This window comes from Clarias gariepinus, chromosome 28 (genome assembly GCF_024256425.1).
Source record: "Clarias gariepinus isolate MV-2021 ecotype Netherlands chromosome 28, CGAR_prim_01v2, whole genome shotgun sequence".
Classification (NCBI taxonomy): Eukaryota; Metazoa; Chordata; class Actinopteri; order Siluriformes; family Clariidae; genus Clarias; species Clarias gariepinus.
Window position 1 is genome coordinate 3040554 of NC_071127.1, and position 17883 is coordinate 3058436.

Sequence of the window (17883 nt, forward strand, 5' to 3'; positions counted from 1 at the left end):
TTTAAATGAACATATTTGTTTTAAATGATATTGTTTTTCCATGATTTCATACGATTTTAAAATGAAATAATAAAAATATAGAAAAAGATCTTCTGATAAACTTATTTAAACCAAATATCATTAGTCGTAATCTATACTAACAATAAACAATATAGATAATTCACTGAAATAGAATCTTCTTAAGCTAAAGTAAATATACCCATCAGTGTTTTTGCCTTGAAATTATTAAAATCCCTAAATAATTCATTTGGATGTAGTGAACGACTGTGTCCAATTTCTGACTGTGATTTATAAGTCTTGCAGTCTCTACTTAGTAAATTCCATCAGTTTTTCAGAAAGCTGATAACTAACACACATATCCTTACTTTTTATGTAATAAAATATGTAATAAGCAGGATTTTCCCTTCTTTTTTCAATCACAGTCTATTTCTTCTCCCTCTTTTAACAGTTGCTTGAGTGCTCCTTCCCTCCTCTTGAGCATCAGCAGGAAGAGTAGTAAGCAGCTCATGATCAAGCTTCTCCAGTCTTTCAGTACTCTCCTTTGCAAACTTCTCCTTGTTCTTAAGAACAAGGTGTAAGATGGCTTTCTGAGCCTCATCGCAGGAGCATAACAGATTAAGCTCTTTATTAAATTCTTCCTTGTCCTTGTCCATATCCATCAGTTTTCCCAGAGAGCTGACATGATCCATAAGGTGCTTCCTGGACACCTCAGTGTAGGTTGTAGAGACCATGTGGATGAGACTGGCAATGTTCGTGGCTTGAAAGGCTTGCTTGTAGAGCAGATCTTTGGTTAAGATCTTTGCACTGTAAGAAAGTCACTGGGTCGTTTTAGATGTGGAAGCAAAATCTTTCAGGGTTCTGGTCAGGCTGAGTTTCACTATATTGGAGACCATCTGAAAGAAGCCCACCATATTTTCCCACTGCTCCTTTACTCTCCCTATTATAGCCATACCAGCATTTGTATAGCAGTGTTAAAGTCTATCTCTTTGACCTCACAGCTCCTCATGGTGACCAGGATTTCAGTCAACTCCTTTTGGTTCTTCTCCATCTTCTCTACACTCTTCTCATAGATCTCTCTGCTCTTGTTGAGTTAATTGCGGCTCTGCTCGATGCGGAACTTGGCAATTTCTGATTCCTGTTTAAAATCTCTCTTTTTCCCTAGATCCTCCAAAAAGAGATGCAAAAATATTCCTGCGAATTACTTTGCATTTATTGATTAGAGAATCTATTGACTTGTTAAATATTTTATGTGCTTCCTTCAACTGCATTTCCATGTCTTTTGCAATGGTTTCTGAATCTTTAACAGATTTTTGTGTTGACTGTTTTCTCAGTGAGGCTTCATCCAGTTTTTTTGTAATATCTCTCAGCTCCTCTATATATAAGCCTTAAGCATTTTCACAAGCTTCCAGGAGTTCGTGGATCATATGGATGATGTCAGTAAACTGCATTTTTGTTGCATCAGCCAATTTTAGACAATTATCTGCAATAACATGAATGTTCTTCAACTGATCAGGAAGTAGAGCTTCAACCACCTCATCGTTGCCTTGGAACATGATCTTCACAGCCATCTTCATGTAATCTGGAGCTGCCATGGTGTGGAGTCTAATCTGATCCATGTTCTTATGGGCCTCATTGAAAGCGATTACACACCTGCATAAGGCAGGCACGAAATGAATCTGGGTATCTGATGAACTTGTAACCATCTTTAGGTGGATTCTTGTTCATGGAGAAATCTGTTTTGGAAAAGATGAACAACAGCTCTCCCAGGATGGCTATGGAGAGTGGAGCAGGAGCCAGATACTCCTACCAGTTGGCATATGGCTGCATCACAAGCTTGGTTTGGTCTCTCATCTCCTCTTCTGTGGTGAGGCTTTGGTTAAATTTAATTGTACAGTATGTGTAATGTAGACAATGCTATACACCAAATGTGATTTGGCCGAAGGTGTTAAATAATTTTCTATAAGAGTAGTTTACAATTGTGCTGTTGCAAATCACAGCTTTAAATTAATGTGCTTATTCTAATACTATCAGAACTCGAAAAGGTGGAGAGGTGGATCCAAGCGCAGACGGGAGGCACACTGGTGGAGAGGCTGGTGGGTGTTGCAGGCATGAGTTAGAGGCGTTAGGTCTTCTGATGCCGTTGAGAGAGAAGGTGCTAGGCAGAAACATGGTCGAGGGAGCGGAAGCAGAAGACCGAAGCTGTGAGATTCATCAGCATTGTGATCAGCAGGAAACGTTAAGCAGGGGCGTGGTCGACAGAGCAGAAGCGTGATTGCAAAGCCGTGAGATCCACCAGTGCTGTGATTGGTTGGTGTGTGGTTGTGTGTGTGCATGTGTAGTTACTGCCTAGCTGAGTTACATGACTGAGAATAATACACTGTAAAAAATGTCAGTAAATTTAACGGTAAAATACTGTATAAATGCTACAGAATAAAACCGTATTCCACAAAACATGCGATAACCGTAAAATTTACAGTTAAAAACCGTAATTAGTTTAACAGAGTAATACCTTACATTTACCAGTTAAAAACATATGAAAATACGGTTAATTGCAGTAAAATCAACAATATACTGTATTATCCCTTACAGAAAATACATGAATTTTACATGTTTTTACATGTGCAAAAATGTGTTTTTGGGACATTTTTTGTGTGAAACCTATGGGATCACATGTAAAACCCATGAGATAAACATGATGTTACTATTTTTGTTAAAAATTAAACCTGCTTGTGTTGATTTCAGTCAATGCTCTCTAAAAAAACATCCTGGAGAAAAGCGTTTCAACATATTTTTGCCTCGAATTTCTGTAATCTGTACAAATTAGAAAAGAATTTAGTTGAAGAATACTTAGTTGTTATCATAAAATATTGTATTGTAAAGTTTTAAAGAACAGTAAACACAAAAACAATTACAAGGCAGGTTGTGAACTTTACATAATATAATTACTTTCATATACTCAAAATAATCGTATTTGTTGACGTAAAGTGGTTTTTTTTTTCGATTTAGGGTAAAGTAATTTTGTAATTACGGTCAACTTGACCGTACAAATTCCTAATACGTTGTCTAATCACAAACCATTCATGTTAAGTCAACATTTCATACAGTACAGCAGGGGGCAGTAGCGAGACCCCAGCTGTCATGAACCGCTAATGAAACAGAAGAGTGAGACAATTCAAACTACACCTGCGCTGGAGTTAATTGACTCTCTGCCCGCGCGCGCGTTACCCTTTGCAGTTCTGTCCGTTTTAACAGAGGAGGTCAACACACGAAAAGGTAAGATATGAGATTTTTTTTCGCCAGTACATATTTTTATATATATATATAGTATTTAACTTTGACCTGCTTCTGTAGTTTTAGAGAGTGCTAGTGTTTTAGACTGAAGTAAGCTAACGGATTTAGCCACGTGTCACAGACGAGGCTGAAGTTAGCTCGTTATTCGCCTCGTTACTCACGGGAGTGTTCACGTTGGCGAACGCTGCGCAGTTTAATCAATAAAACGTTATTTTGGTGGCTTAAACCATTCTGGCCAAGCGAATATGTACTATATCATACCGAGCAGGTACCCAACTATATAGTAAAAGTGAAATTGTCCAAGCCCAGATTGATTTTACACTTTAAAAAGAGTGGAAATATTTGACTATTTAATTGTATTATTAAATCGACTTTTGAATTAAATATTCGTTTTATTTATTTTTTCATTTTTTTTAAATGGTAGTGATTTTAATGTCAAACTTTAGAACAGAATTTTCCAGTGTATCGAGCGCTCTGACTGATTAATGGATATGTATTAATTATTCAGCATTCACTATATTTTTACTATTTGCCCATCTCTTACTTGCTATATACACTCGCTTAATTATAAGTAGGAGAGTATGCTACTATTCAAACTGAAAAATTTTAATTATTTAATACAGCACATTAATGATTGTAAAAATGTTGCACATAGCAATGATAACTAATAATAACATTTATTAAAAAATTACCCAAACAGGTATTAACAATACAGAGATGCACATCCAAAATGCAATGACAAACTATATGGGATTATCCTAAAAATTTTTTACAGTAAACTAATTTAATTTTCATTATATCTCTTACATTTTCCAAAAACACCAGCATGTCCTTCATTTTGGAGAAGACAAATGAAAAATTTACTAGAATATCTTCTTTTTCATCTTCTCCAACATTTTCTAGTGTCAAATTTACACAGGGCCTTCTCTGCTTCATCCTTGTTCATGTACAAGAGGTGAAGCAACATTTCCACCAGAAAAGCTGCTTATTTTCATTGCGCCACCTCTCAGCTTCCAAAATGCACTGATACACCAGGTAACTCTAAAATCTGAAAATATATTAATCTCAATACATATACAGTGATTAACACAGTGATTAGTTTACTGCTGATGTTGATGGCAAAAAAGAGAATAAAATAGCCTGTATTTTAGTTTGTTACAAAAACCTTAAACACTGTTCAGTCTATGGCACAGACTAATCACTGTGTTAATCACTGTATATGTATTGAGATCTCTTGTACATGAACAAGGATGAAACAGAGACGGCCCTGTGTAAATTTGACACTAGAAAATGTTGAAGATGAAAAAGAAGATACTCTAGTGAATTTTTTATTTGTCTTCTCCAAAATGAAGGACATGCTGGTGTTTTTGGAAAATGTAAGAGATACAATGAAAATTAAATTAGTTTACTGTAAAAAAATTTAGGATAATCCCATATAGTTTGTCATTGCATTTTGAATGTGCATCTCTGTATTGTTAATACCTGTTTGGGTAATTTTTTTTTAATGAATGTTATTATTAGTTATCATTGCTATGTGCAACATTTTTACAATCATTAATGTGCTGTATAAAATAATTAAAATTTATCAGTTTGAATAGTAGCATACTCTCCTACTTATAATTAAGCGAGTGTATATAGCAAGTAAGGGATAGGCAAATAGTAAAAATATAGTGAATGCTGAATAATTAATACATATCCATTAATCAGTCAGAGCGCTCGATACACTGGAAAATTCTGTTCTAGAGTTTAATTGACATTAAAATCACTAACATTTAAAAAAAAAAAACAATGAATAAAATTAAATAAAACGAATATTTAATTTAAAAGTTGATTTTAATAATACAATTAAATAGTCAAATATTTCCATCCTTTTTAAAGTGTAAAATCAATCTGGGCCAGGACAATTTCACCTTTACTATATAGTTGGGTACCTGCTAGATGTTGTATGGTTCATATTTGCCTGGCCCAGAGAGATTTAAGCTACTAAAATGGTCCTGGAAATCTGGCTTCTTATTCACACCATTGTGCATAATAGAATGACATATTTCCATTTAATTTTTAAAGTGTAAAATCAATCTGAGCTTGGACAATTTCACTTTTACTATATAGTTGGGTACCTGCTAAAATAACGTTTTATTGATTAAACTGCGCAGCTTTCGCCAACGTGAACACTCCCGTTAGTAACGAGGCGAATAAGGAGCTAACTTCAGCCGCAGAGTGAGACGCTGCACAATAAGAAGCCAAACGAATCGGAAGCTGCGAATACGGAGCTAACTTCAGCCTCGTGTGTCACAGGTCCACTGCATATATTTCCATTATTTGGCAAAAAGTATATAATTATATATAGTAATAATTGTTATCTTAACTTATATCTGTGGTTTGAACAAAACATTGTAATAAGATGTTTGATAAAAGGGCTGGTGGTATAATTACCAAATTTTAAGATACCATGAATTAAACATTAGCCTGTTTTTACATGTTTTTTTTTTTTTTTTTTTTTTACAAATGCAAAAATAATGGTGTACAATATGAAAATGGTCTTGCAGTAAAGTATATTTTTGTGTATAGTGGGCAAATTTTTATACTTGATGTTAACCTAATTAAAATATTAATGTCTTTATAAAATTTTTTTTTCTTTGCAGTTTTTCTGGTCCTTAATAAAAGGTGTGCTTTACTCGCAACAGGTAAGATCTACGTCTACTAATGGAAATCCTGTTTCTCACATGACATTTCATTTGTTAGTTCTGAGTAGCTTGTTACTTTTTTAGTTTTATTTACGACATTAGACATGTGCCTAATTTTATAGTGAAATGTAACTCACTCAATAGGATTGTATTAAGTATATTGAGTTTTTTTTTTTTTTTTTTTTTTTTTCTCTTTGTTTTTTTTAAGAATGCAACTGTTGAGAAGAAGAGGGAGTGCCTCATCAAGGCACTTTGTGTCTACTTAAATGAAGAACCGGACAGTCTCTTCAAAGAATATCTGGTAGGTAATGCTAATGATTACTGCAGAAGTAATGGTATCATTGGGCTCTTCAGAATATCACAATATCCATTTAGTCTTCTTAAATTATAAGTTAAAGCTGCTATTAGATGGCATCAGATCACAGGTGTACTTGAGAAAAGAATGTGAGAAATCAGTGTGGACCAAATGTTAGTGATTTAAAGACTAGAAAAACAACTACCGGGAAAAATGCAATGCAAACAGGCTCTTTGGAATTCTGTATTAGTCTAGTGATTTTCATTTTTGCTTTTTGTGTATCAATAGAATACAGATGGCTGTGCTGCAGAGAGGATCTTGAACATGTTGTATTTGGCATCTACAGCATCAATGTTGGAGGTGATGCCACTACCTCTCCAGCTGATGTTGGAATTGTTATTGAGGGTGTTGAAGTGCTTCATGACTTGGGAGACATCGCTACTACATGTACGGTCTTAATGTCTCCAGTTATTCTCAGGAACTGAAAATATTCTCTAAGGTACTGCAGAAGATCTTCCTCCAGCTGGATGCTACCAGACTTTCACCAAAAGTACAGATGCTTAAAAACAAACCAACATCAAGCACCTGAGTGTAAGATTCATACAGTGAGAACCTTTTTTGTTTTCTATTTTTTTGTGAGTGACATGATTTTTTTCTTATGTAAAACATGTCCAGAATACTGTTTTAATGTTTTTTTTTTTTTTTTTTTTGTCAAACACACACATTTTTTCCCCCTCTTTAAATGTGTTACAGTTGGGGGAAAAACGTTAGAATATGTTGCATTTTGTGTGCAGTATGTCTTTTGTATTGTTGGACCATAATATTCTCAATTTCTTAATCGCACGTTGTGAACATATTTGCATGGCTTGTCATGTCAAAATACATGCTCGCTGCAGACATCTCGAAAAGGTTTAGGATAGGAGATGATCGGCTTTACAACACTGTAAAAAAAAATCCCGTAGTTTTTACGGAAAAAAACTGGCAGCTGGGGTTACCAGAACAATTCCGTAAAATATACAGCAAAACAGTAATTGCTTTTACTGCATAACATGTACATTTTACAGTTTAAACCAGCATATAACACACTAGACCTCTGTTATATTTACTGGTTTAAACTGTAAAAAATACATGTTATGCAGTAAAAGCAATTACTGTTTTGCTGTATATTTTACGGAATTGTTCTGGTAACCCCAGCTGCCAGTTTTTTTCCGTAAAAACTACGGGATTTTTTTTACAGTGTAGTTTACATTTGCACAACAGCTTCTGGACACCTTCCACAGGTGACTGCTGGTAGAGAAGTGTAACACCAGTGTTCAACATACTCTGGTGCTGGACAAGTTCATCAGCTGACTGCCGGTGTTGTCAGAGTGTGTCCAGATTACTGTGATTGCCACAGCTAATATACTCAGCAAAAAAAGAAATGTCTTCTGACTTTCAACTGTTTTTACTTTCAGTAACTTAATGTGTAAATATTTGTATGAACACTAAAAGAGTCAACACCATAAGACATAAACTAAAAATGTTTCCCAATGTGTCCCTGAATGAAGGGAGGCTCCAAATCAAAAGTACCAGTCAGTATCTGGTGGCCACCAGCTGCTTGAAGTACTGCAGTGCATCTCCTCCTCATGGACTGCCTATTGCGGACAGTCTGAGCACTGATGGAGGGATTGTGTGTTCCTGGTGTGACTCGGGCAGTTGTTGTGGCCATCCTGTACCTGTAACGCAGGTATGATATTCGGATGTACCCATCCTGTGCACGTGTTGTTACACGTGGTCTTCCACTGCGAGGATGATCAGCCGTCCTTCCCGTCACCCTGTAGCGCCGTCTTAGGCGTCTCACGGTGCGGACATGGCGATTTATTGCCCTAGCCACATCAGCAGTCCTCATGCCTCCCTGCAGCATGCCTAATGCACTTTCACGCAGATGAGCAGGGACCCTGGGCATCTTTCGTTGGGTGTTTTTCACAGTCGGTAGACAAGTCTCTTTAGTGTCCTGCGTTTTTATAACTGTGACCTTAAATGCCTACTTTCTGTAAGCTGTTAAGGTCTTAACAATCATTCCACAGGTGCATGTTAATTAATTGATTATGGTTAATTGAACATGCATGGAAAACATTGTTTAAACCCTTTACAATGAAGATCTGTAAAGTTATTTGGATTTTTACAACATTATTGTTGAAATACACAGTCCTGAAAAAGGGACGTTTTTTTTTTTGCTGAGTATATAAGAGGTTTGTTCCTAAGCTTTCCAATGTCTCCATCCTGTTGACTCACCAAACTAAAAAGGCAGCACCATCTCTGTTCCATGAAATGAAGACATGTAAACAAGATTTTAACCAGGAAGTTTACCTGATTCTTTCTCACTTTTGTTTTGCAGACTGATGCATATGACAACTGCAATAATATAACACTATGTTAGTGTCACCCACTGTTGGTGTTGGTCTATGGGCATGAGGTGTGGCAAGGCATAGACGCAGAGGGGGATGAGGTGTAACAAAAGTCTTTTAGTAACATAACCAAACAAGAACAAAGGAAGTTGGCTTAAACTTGGAGCATACTAGGGATTACACAATCTAATACAGACAAGGGATACAAACCAGATGAGACAAGACACTAAACAGACTAGCAGACTAAACACTAGGGACTATACCTGCAGGGGCTATAAACACACACAAGACAGGTTTGGCTAGGCCTACTAGCTCTTATGCACATTAGCTGCTAAGCTAGCTAGTAGCTAAACAGGCTAATTGCTAAACAGGCTAATAGCCAGAGACCTAAAGGATGAACAGACTAGGTACACAGCAGACTAGGTATAAAACAGACTAAGAACTCTAAAGGTTAGTGGCTAAGCAGGTTAGTACCTAAACAGACAAGGAGACTGGACAGACTCAAAGACTAAACATACTAAGATCTAAGCAGGTTAGTAGTGCACTGGTTAGTCTTTATACAGACTAAGAACTACACATGCAAAAAAAGGGTTACTCACACATGAGGGTAAACACACAAGGCTAATTCTCCTAGAGGCCAATCCTGCTAGGAGACACAGAGACAAAGACATACTAATGCAAACTTAAAGGACTCCAGAAACCAACTGCCAACTATAAGTAAACAAACTAAAACAGACCATAATCAGAGAAAACAGAACTGAAATTAATGCTCGACCCAGTTTCCCAGAACAACCAGCTATTTATAACGTAACTAATGAGCTACCTCGTTCAGGTGAGCACCCGCATCACCTGACCGAGGTGCCTTCTGGGAAACAGAGTCTACAAACAAAAACTACAAACACAAAACATTGCCCTCTAGTGGTGAACCCTCACAGTTAGCTTGCAGGCCCCAAGATTATAAGCACACAGTTAATGAAATTGACCAGTGCATAAGATGAGCAGTGTTGGGTGTAACGCGTTAAAGTACTTGGATTACTTTTTTGATGTAACGAGTAGTCTAACGCATTAGGTCCGCCATTTAAGTACTCAGTTATTTAGTTATAATTTCAAAAATGTTATCCGTTATTTAGACAATTTATGTAATCCGTGAGCCAGACAGCAGTCATTTTTTTATTGTGTGTTTGTGTGTGTGTGTCAAAGTCGTCCTACAAGCCCCCCGATAACCTGCATGTCCCCCCTCCTCCTTTGTTATTCCAGCTGTTATACCGCTATCTCACCTAAGCGGTGTTAGGCACTGTAAGCCGCTGCAAGTGACCGCCCGATGTTCTACAAAGTTCTGCAAGGTCTGCGAGGACCGACGCCTGGAAAGATGCGTGAAACGTAATCACAAAACTCTCTGCGAATCATGATGAACCGTACTTACGGCCAGCATGCGAAACTATGTTAGTAAAAAGTATGGAAAAGTACTCTAACTAATAACTTTCATCACAAAGTAACGCTGTAATGTAACTGATCACTTTTTAATGACAGTAATTTTTGTAATGTAATTAATTACTTTATAAAGTAATGTCACCCAGCACTGAAGATAAGTGAAATTCATGCAATTGGGAATAGGTTTTAACAACCTATGTTTGGTATAGTTAGAGTTGAGGTTCTTTGTGAAGTGCAGAAATAGAAAGTTTTAATTAAAACAGTATTTCATAACCTGTGAATTATGGTTGATGAATAAACCCACAATAAGGAAATCATTGTGTTGATTGAGTAAATTAATGTTAAATTGAAACCCAAGTAAAAAAAAAAAAAGTATTGTAAGTATATTAAATTATAGCATGCCAAAGCATACCTAAGTGTACTTGCATCTAGTATAAAGTTAAAGTTTGCTATTTTTGAACAAAAGTAGGTGTATTTAGGTTGTAATTAAATTGAGCAAAAAAATTTTTAAGTGTATTAAGTATACTTTTGTGTGCTAAAGTGGAACAACTTTAATTATACTTAGTATACTTAAAGTATATGGATATGTGTGTACTAACATACATACTTGACAGTAATTAATGAAATTTAAGTATATATTAAATGTATTATAAGTACATTAAAAAATTTTTTTACTGTGTTACAAATAAATGATTAAATACTATGAGTATATTTTTATTACAGCAGTAGCTGTTATACTTCTGGCCAATTACAAATACTAAAAAAGTACACATTGTGGTTAATACATATATACTTTATTATATCATAAAGTACACACAATGTCTTCTGCACTACTGTGGTTCAAATGTGTTACAAGTACACTAAAGGTGTTTAGGATGATTTACAAATGCTAAATGCATTTTCTACACTATAACATGTTTTTAAAACATATAACATCAATAGTTATGCGACAGATTTTAAAGCATAATATAACAGGGAATCATGGGTTTCATTCAGGGACTCTGGTTACCTCCCACATTCTAAAGACATGGGCTGAGTTGCCCGTAATGTGTACTGTAAGTATGTGCGCTTGTTCCCCTTGGGACTCCTGAGTGACATGCTCCAGGCTCCCTGAATGTTAATCTATTATGAAAAAGGTGAACCTTGAACATTTCATTCCATTTCTTGCATTAGTAAAGACAAGTGGTAATTTAGGATGGAGAGATAAAATGAACAGTTTTCCAGAAGCAAACAGGAAAATATTAAAATATTGATTGAGCATGGGAATGTCCAACAATGCTCCTTGTTTCTAATTACAGTGAGACCTTGGATTGTAAGTAACGCGGTTTGCAAGTGTTCGGCAAGATGAGCAAAGATTTTTAATAAATTTTAACTTGGAAAACGAACAAGTCTTGGTTTATGAGTAACGAGTATCATGTATCACGCATGCTTGTTTTGATTACAACTGAGCTAATGATTTTTCAAATTTCAAATTTCAAATTTCAAATTCAAATTTCAAATTTTATTTGTCACATACACAAACATACACAGTACGAAATGTAGTGAAATGCTTATACGACTGCCATTGACCCTAGAAGAGAATTAAAGTTTACAAATAAGAAATAAATATGAATAAAAGAAATACGATAGAAATTAAATAAAAAAATTAAATTAAACTAGGAAAAATAGAACTAAAAATAAAAATAGAAATGTGCTAGGAAAAATAGAACTAAAAATAAAAATAGAAATATGATGTACAAAAATAGAAATATACTGTACAAATTGAAATATACTGTGCTGTGTGTGCAAATATGCATAGAACAAAGTGTCTTTGTGCAGAGGTTATTAAAGTGTCTTTGTGCACTGGTCCAGGATGTAAACGTAAAACTGTAAAATGTAGTGTAGATGTGAAGGTAGGTGTGCAAAGTTATTAAAGTGTCTTTGTGCAATGGTCCAGGATGTAAACGTACGACATGTAGTGTATATATGAAGGAAGGTGAGCGTGTAATTGTCCATAGTGTTCATGGATGTAAGAAGATTGATAGATTTGATCAATTATGAAAAAGATGAAAAGATTGTTAGTTCTGCATAGTGGTGTGGTTGTGGTTGAGAGACCTTAGCGCCTGCGGGAAGAAGCTCCTCCTCAGTCTCTCTGTGTTGGCCTTCAAGGAGCGGAATCGCTTCCCAGACCGCAACAGAGTAAACAGTCCGTTATTGGGGTGGCTAAGGTCCTTCACGATCTTCCTGGCCTTGGTCAAGCACCGCTTGCTGTAGATTGAGTGCAGGTCAGGGAGCTCGATGCGGATGATGCGCTCAGCTGATCGCACCACCCTCTGTAGAGCTCGTCTGTCCTGCATGGTGCTGTTCCCGAACCAGGTCGTGATATTTCCCGTCAGGATGCTCTCTATGGTGCAGGAGTAGAAATTCCTGAGCACCTTGGAGGGCAGTCTAAAGTCTCTCAAGCGTCTAAAGTGGTAGAGACGCTGCCGGGCCTTTTTTACCACGGTGTTGATGTTACAGGACCATGCCAGGTCCTGCGTGATGTGAACACCGAGGTATCTGAAGCTGTCCACTCTCTCCACTGGGCTCCTGTTGATGACGGGGGTCTGGTAGTTCCTCACCTGCTTTGTACTAAAGTCCACTATCAGCTCCTTTGTCTTACTGACGTTCAGGAGGAGATTGTTTCTCTGGCACCAGTTCTCCAGATTTCCAACCTCCTCCAGGTAGGCCGTCTCATCGTTGTTCGTGATCAGGCCCACCACAACAGTGTCGTCAGCGAACTTGATGATGGTGGTGGAGCTGGTAGTGGCCACGCAGTCGTGGGTGTACAGAGAGTACAGCAGGGGGCTCAGAACACAACCCTGGGGGGCTCCAGTGCTGAGAGTGAGGGAGGCTGAGACATGTCCGCCCATCCTTACTGCCTGTGGTCTGCCAGTCAGAAAATTGGAGATCCACTGACACATTGATGAGCTGAGTCCCAGGTGCTCCAGCTTGGTGGTAAGTGTAGAGGGAATTATGGTATTAAATGCAGAACTGTAGTCGATGAAGAGCATTTTCACATAATTCCCCCTCCGAGTGTCCAGGTGAGTGAGAGATGTATGGAGGAGATGAGAGATTGCATCGTCCGTGGAACGGTTTGGACGATAAGCGAACTGTAGTGGGTCTAGTGTGTCTGGTAGTGAAGAGATGATGAAGTCTCTGACCAGGCGTTCAAAGCACTTCATCACTACTGAGGTGAGGGCTACAGGGCGATAATCATTGAGGGAAGCAGGATGAGGTTTCTTTGGGACAGGAACAATGATGGACTCTTTGAAGCATGTGGGGATCACCGACTGAGATAAAGAAATGTTGAATATCTCAGTGAACACAGGTGCTAGCTGGTCTGCGCAGGCTCTGAGAATGCGGCCTGAGATGCCGTCTGGTCCTGCTGCTTTCCTGGTGTTCACTCTCTTGAAGGCTCTCCTCACGTCATGCTCTGAGATGATGAACGCGCTTCCGGTGCTGGCAGTGACTTTCTGTCTGCAGCCGTTAGCGCCGCTAGCATTAGCATCGCTAGCGTCTTTAGCTGCAGCCTCGAAGCGAGCATAGAAAGTGTTCAGCTCATCTGCCAGAGACACGTCTGCGTTTATCATACCGGATGTTGGTGCTTTATAATCCGTTATTGTTCTTAATCCCTGCCACAGGCTCCTAGAGTCACTCTGTTGGAGTTGTGACTCTAGGTTTCTCCCGTAGCGCTGCTTCGCCTCTTTCACCGCCTTCCGGACGCTGTATGACGCAGCCTTATATGGTTCCATGTCCCCCGACGCGAGTCCCGTGTTGTAGGCAGCGGTGCGAGATCTCAGAGCGTCGCGGATGGTTTTATCCACCCACGGCTTCTGGTTGGGAAACATTTTAATAGTCTTTTTTTCTACGGTATCGTCCGCTAGTTTCCCGATGAATCCCACAACCGCTTCCGTAAACACGCTGACGTCACCATCGGAGCTGTTTCTGAACATGTCCCAGTCTGCGTCATCGAGTGCGTCCTGTAACGCGGCCACCGATTGGTCCGTCCAGCACGCGACCTCCCTCTGAACCGGAACTTCCTGTTTCAGCCTTTGTTTGTATTTTGGCATGAGGAAGATGGCGGCGTGGTCGGATTTACCAAACGGTGGACAAGATTGTGCCTTGTAGCCATCCTTGACCGTTGTATAGCAGTGATCCAGTGTCCTTTCGCCCCTGGTGGGGCAGGTGATGTGCTGATAAAAGTTCGGCGCTGCGCGTTTGAGGTTGGCACTGTTAAAGTCCCCCGCCACAATAAGCGCAGCGTCCCGGTGTTGTGTTTGTTGCTGTGTGAGTGCCTCATGCAGCTCGCATAAGGCAGTGTCCGTGTCCGCTTGTGGTGGAATATAAACGGCGCTGATTATGACCGATGTAAACTCCCGAGGAAGGTAAAAAGGACGACACATGATGGACAGTAGTTCCAGGTTGGGTGTGCAGGAGCGTGTGAGAGGAACATCGCTCGCGCTGTTGCACCAGCTGCTGTTCACCATTAAACACACGCCGCCTCCCCTTGACTTCCCCGAGTCCCGTGTCCTGTCCATGCGGTGAACCGAGAAGAACTCGGCCGGCTGGATGGCGTGGTCCGGCACCGCTGGGTTCAGCCATGTCTCGGTGAAGCAGAGGAGATTGCAGTCCCGAATGTCTCTCTGGAACGTTACCCTGGCCCTGAGGTCATCGAGCTTGTTCTCCAGTGACTGGACATTGGCGAGCAGGATGCTAGGCAGAGGTGTGCGGTGTGCACGGGCTCTCAGCCTGTTCCTGATGCCGGCTCGTTTCCCTCGGGGCCGCCGCTTCGCGTCGCGTCCTTTGTTGTCCCTCAGGATCTCACTCGGCCAGCTCGGATCCGGAGTTAAAAACGTCGAATTGTGAGTACATTGTATACCAATAGAAACAAGAGTGTCTCTATCATAACTAATGTACCCCATGGTGGTAATTTTGCCGGTTTTAAAACGCTGTGAACTAACTTAAAGAACAAAAACAAAGAAAAGGTGGTCGGAGAAGTCGTGACGGCAGCCGACCTCACCGGCGCCATCTTGGAACTTCTCTCTCTTGTGCTGTGGAATTGTGGGTAATTGTTTCCCCTGCTGGGTTTTAGTGTACGTCTCTCACTGGTATAATCAACATCCGTGTCCACGTGTACTGTTTACTATAACACTGTGACCACATGTATGTGTGTAAAACATATTTTATTTTGTGTCTGTATGTGTGTGTGTACAGCGTGTATGTAAAGTAAAAGCAAGTCTCATTAGAGAGGTTAAAGATCCATTTTCTCTCTCTGTCTGTGTGAGCTGTCATTGGACACTGTGCTACACACACACACACACACACACACACACACTCTTTCTCTCTGCTCTACACAGAAATACTGCTCTGTCACGATTCTTTTTAAAGGTAAATGCAGGTTAATTTGTTTTTTGTTTTTTTTACTTTACAGCAGTGCTTTCGTTAGTGTGTCGCTCAATCACACGTCATTAGAGAGATTTCTTTTTTATTACTCCAATAAAACAGTGCTTCCGTTGTGTGTGCGCGCGTGTGAAAAGAATGTAAGACGAGAAGGGGGAGAGGGGAGCTTACTTTAGATTCACACACTGTAACGGCTGGAAGATATGAGTCTGCAAAGCATTACCCAACATTACCACAAGTGCCTGCTCATTCCTATTTAAGCCACGTTTGTTTGAGGCGGAAGTATTCTGCAGGAGAGAGAAAGAAAGAAACGAGAGAAGCGTATCACGGACATTTTGCATTAGCGGAATTTTGGATTTCTTTGTGATGAGCTGTGCACGGTACCAAGACTTTTATTTGTTCCGTTCATGTATGAACACTAAGTTTACTAATTCAGACCAACCTTTGTTAACTTGGAACTGGTATAACATATATAGTAAAGCTGAATTTTGACTTTCCTCCCTAACTCAGTGTAGTAATCCCTGTAGTCTGTAAGGCTAGCAGAGGTGGTGACGTTAGTAACCTACTAAACATTCAGTTTATCGCTACCATGCTTTAACCACGTCACAACACACACACACACACACACACACAAACACACACACACAGCGCCTGCGCACACAAAGGTAAACACTTTTCTGTCAGGATTTATTTTTACTTTTTTAAAGGTAAAGTGCAGGTTAATTTGTTTTATTTTTACTTAATATTTAGTGTAAATTATTTTTATGTATTTATTTTTTTGGGCTGTGGAACGAATAATTTAAGTTTCCATTATTTCTTATGGGAAAATTTGACTGGTGTATGAGTGTTTTGTATGTACCACAAGGAGATGCCATTTCAGCAACAGTTTGGCAAACTTCACTCAGATTAGGATTTCCACAATTCCAATACATGGAAATAATGGATTGCAAGTCCAAAGAGAAAAAGCAGTTGTCTATGCTTAGTTTATGTTAAATTACTATTACCTACTAATAAAATTAAATACTGCTCACTAACTGATCTACAATTAATTTTCTGATCATCAATTTACTACATTTGAAAGTAGCAAAAGTCAAGTTTAAATATTTCATGAATTAAAACCTTATGCACCTCTTTTAGACTGCACACCTTTATATATGTTTTTATCCCATGCTTTTGTTTTTCTTACCCCTGATCTGATTGTCTTCAGAAGATCCAAATGCCCCACAGTCAAGAAATCAAAAGTCACTAAGTATTTATAATCTGCAGTTAAACCCTTCCCTTTGCAGATTAGTCAATAAAAAGCTTTGTGATTAAAATGACGTCACTGTCACCCTTGGTTTTGTGTGTTTTACAGGGAGCTAATCAAAAAGCCAGATTAGATGGTCTTTAGGAAGCACATATTAAAGCATATAGTAGATGCGTGAAGGAGGTAAGATTCCAAACTTTAGTTAAAGAGCTATCTATATTCATACAATTAATGTTCATTAATATTTTATTTTCATTGTTTAAATATCTGCTAACATGTTTACATAAGTAAGTGACATAAGTAATAGAATTGTCTTCTTTAATTATCTTTAGTCGATCTATAGACCACAGAGGGGTTTATCTAGAAAATCTAGAGTCTGAGTTTAGTTTTTTGTTTGTTTGTTTGTTATAAATTTTTTAAATAAACATAAAAAATTGATTTATGATGGTCTCATACTGTTATAAATGTTCTGTAATGAGTTTTACCTCCTCTTTTCAGAGTAGCATGTCCGAGATTTATTCATCTGAGTAACTAGTTAATCCTACTTAATATTAAGTATGGACTATACAGTATAGTTATAACTAGTCAATTAAAAATTACAATAATAAATCATATGCAAAATGAAGTGTTACATTAAAACAGCTTTTAATTGGAAATCAACTTTAATGAACAAAATAAAATATTTAAACTATGAGTTACTACACTAATCTGAAAATTTGCCCATCTGAATTGTGTATTTGTTTTTTGTAGTGTTGTGCTGAAGAAAACAGCTGAGACCATTATTGTTCCCCTAAAAGATGGCATCTCCTCCCTGAACAGAGTCTACAGGGCCCTCATTAAGGCAGATGTAGATCCTTTTACTGGTCAATGCTCCAACTACAAATACGTCAGAGAGCAGATAGTGCAGGCTCATCAGCACCTGGAGCAGTCAGAACAGACAGCCAGCTCTGGGTTAAAAAGTCTGGATGAAAACTTAGAAAGACTTATACAAGACAAGATTTGAACGGAAGATGAACGCTACAAAGCAAATCTTAGACAACTTGAGAACAGAGAAGGCATCTAATAAAAAAATACTCAGAGATTCTCAGGGAGCCCTGGAGCAGGCCAGCAGAAACCTAAACTCAACAA

The 17883-nt window shown here is 38.5% G+C and overlaps 1 long non-coding RNA gene and 1 pseudogene across 1 annotated transcript; one reads left to right on the forward strand and one right to left on the reverse strand.

Annotated features, from left to right (window-relative positions):
* Positions 1-416: 416 nt before the first annotated feature.
* On the reverse strand, positions 417-2169 carry LOC128515589 (uncharacterized; annotated as a pseudogene).
* An 889-nt stretch (positions 2170-3058) lies between these two features.
* LOC128516027 (uncharacterized) lies at positions 3059-6731 on the forward strand. The gene is made up of 4 exons (XR_008356730.1): positions 3059-3273; positions 5934-5975; positions 6184-6276; positions 6559-6731. It is a non-coding gene; the product is annotated as an uncharacterized LOC128516027 (long non-coding RNA).
* Positions 6732-17883: the final 11152 nt, after the last annotated feature.